Source organism: Vicugna pacos, unplaced genomic scaffold (assembly GCF_048564905.1).
Source record: "Vicugna pacos unplaced genomic scaffold, VicPac4 scaffold_21, whole genome shotgun sequence".
NCBI lineage: Eukaryota > Metazoa > Chordata > Mammalia > Artiodactyla > Camelidae > Vicugna > Vicugna pacos.
The window spans coordinates 13,827,126-13,829,910 of record NW_027328742.1 but is presented as its reverse complement, the minus strand read 5'-3'; the positions used below and the strand labels follow the sequence as shown (position 1 = coordinate 13,829,910).

Here is a 2,785-nt window from a genome sequence, read left to right as displayed (position 1 = left end):
ATGCAATTATTTTAGAAAAGAAAATTTTCATCAGTAGTTGAATATCCTTTTTTGTAGTTAAATATCAGAATTTGTAATACTAGGATGTTCAAGAATAGGTCTATTACATCAGTTTTACCTTTTGTAACTAATGTTTCCCTCCAGAATGGTGAATTTTCTACTTTCAGTTAACCAGCATCACATAACTGATTTTCTGTCACTCTACTGTTAACCACTTAAAAAGAATATAATTTATAGGAATTTCATTATTATTAGTGGGAAATAGAGAAAGGGATTTTAGAAAATGAGAATCTAAGTTGGCATTAATAGCTTTTCTTTTTAAAACATTGTCTAAACCAAGCATCTTCCAATTACACCATTGGGCCATGTCCCTATTGGGTTACTATGTGTTACAGCTACTAGGGATTATACACCGTGGGTTTAATTTCAGATTAATATGTATCATGGCCAGTGCTGATTGGTTTTTCCTGCTCTGAGAGGATCTCCTACAATTTGGGGGTATACTTGCTTAAATTTCACTTTCATGAATGTTTTTGTTGCTACTGTTACTGTTTATACAAATAGAAAAAGGGCATTCTTCACTTTTTGTTGATATAAATTACATTAACATTGTATTGCTTTTAAAAATCAAAATTATATGCATTCTCATCATATTTCCTCTTCTGTTTGACCACTACATGTATAAAATCCATCTATAAATTTTTCTTCTGAGTAATGTGTACTTGTAGACTTATTTCTTAAGTTGTTCAACCTCACTATACTTATTTTTTATTATTGTAATTTTATTCTTGTAATCTTGATGCTATGAATGTCACAATTTGAAAGTAGAAGTCCTTGTAGGTTCACTCCTATAAAATAAAAGAGAAGCACAGGGAGTTATACAGTGATTCACAAATATCGTGTCCATGGCAACTTGACCAATTTTTCCTTATTGAGGAACATATTTAAGAGACATGTAGATTGGAGATATCAAGCTTGCTGATTATAGTTTTATGGATATTTGATGGATGCCTCTGGGCTTTTGTGCTAAAGCCTCTGGGGAAAAAACTTGCATGTAAAAATGCTTTAGAAGTTCTGTTGTGGGAATGGAAAGTGATGATTTTAAGTAGTTAATAGTCATATAAAAATATTAAAACTTAATTCAGCATTCTCTTATTTCTATTGGATACTATTCTATATGTACCAGTCAGTCAGAAATGCTGACTATTGGATACTATTCTATGTGTACCAGTCAGTCAGAAATGCTCTCATGCTAAAGAGAAAGCTATTCTGTCACTTTATGAAGGTAGAGAGGAGGGTTTGATTTTAAGTTTTTTTGGTTGTTTTTATTTAGAGTATTAAGAAATTCAAAACAAATTCTTATATTTTATACCTAAATTTTATCTCTTAAATTGCCCTGATTTTCTCATTTTAATTCTTTTGAATTGTCATGCACTAAGGGTGCAAATTCTTTAACTGGCATTATAAGAATTCTTGATCCTAATGGAACAAAATGGCAGCTCTTCTTAAAATATAATAACCTGATCAAATATTGTCTCTGGATCTCCTAAAAGGAAAGAATCTTGATTTATTTGAGGAGTTTATTCAGAGCCTCTTTCACATCCTTATTCCTCAGGCTATAGATCATGGGATTCAACATGGGAAACATCACAGTATAAAATTTAGAAAATATTTTGTCCCTGTCCAAAGAATAGCTCGATTGTGGAAGAGCTATAGATGTAGAAAATGGAGCCATAGTACAAGGTGACAGAGGTCAGGTGGGAGGAGCAGGTGGAGAAGGCTTTGAGGTGACCCTGGGTGGAGTGGATCTTCAAGATGGTGGTGATGATGAAGAAGTAGGAAGCCAGTATGAGCACAGAAGGTGTGATGACATTGGAGGTCAGGAGGAAGTACATCAGAGCCTGATAGCCATCCTTTCTGCCACAAGCCAGCTTCACCAGGGGAAGCAGATGACAAAAAAAATCATCAATGACGTTGTCATTACAGAAGTTCATGATAAAAGTTCTTTTGGTAATGACGAAAGAGTTAATAAAGCCACCAAGGTATGAGGCTGCTACCAAGAATGCACACAGCCTAATGGGCATGGCCTGAGAGTAAAGCAGTGGCTTTGACATGGCCACATAATGGTCATAAGCCATGGGAGCCAACAGGTAACACTCACTGTACACCAGCCCAGCAGAGAAGAAGAACTGAGCTGCACAGCCAGCAAAGGAGATGCTCTTGTCTTCAGAGATGCAGGTCACTAGGATCTTTGGAGTGTAGGCAGATGAATATCAGAGATCCAGGAAAGATAGATTCCCAATGAAAAAGTACATGGGTGTGTGCAGCCTCGAGTCATTACAGATCAACACCATGAGGATCATGTTTCCCACCAGGGTCACAAAGTAGACACCAATGAACACCACAAAGAGAACCAGCTGCATCACAGGGTCTGTTGTGAAGCCCAGCAGGATGAACTCAGTCAGTGTATCATTGCTTCTCTCCATGGTTATTGGAATCTCACCTAAGAAGAGAAAAAATGAGAATTCAGTTTAAATCACTGTCTTGTATACATAGAAAATATGTGAAATAATCTATGATCCAACAGTGTAATTTTTCATTTTAGAAAGCATTTTCATTTTGTAATAAACCACTTAGACTTTACAATTATATATATTGTTAAATGATAAATTTAGGTACATTAATCTTTCAATAGTTTATTTGAACAAACACCTATTTGAATCAGGCAGCTATCAGATTAATTCTGAGTACCCCAGGAGAAAACATAGGAGAGATATTTTTATAG

At 35.2% G+C, this 2,785-nt stretch overlaps 1 pseudogene; it reads right to left on the bottom strand.

The window, feature by feature from the left end:
• Positions 1-1,567: 1,567 nt before the first annotated feature.
• LOC140694297 (olfactory receptor 9G1-like) lies at positions 1,568-2,486 on the bottom strand (annotated as a pseudogene).
• Between the last annotated feature and the right edge of the window lie 299 nt (positions 2,487-2,785).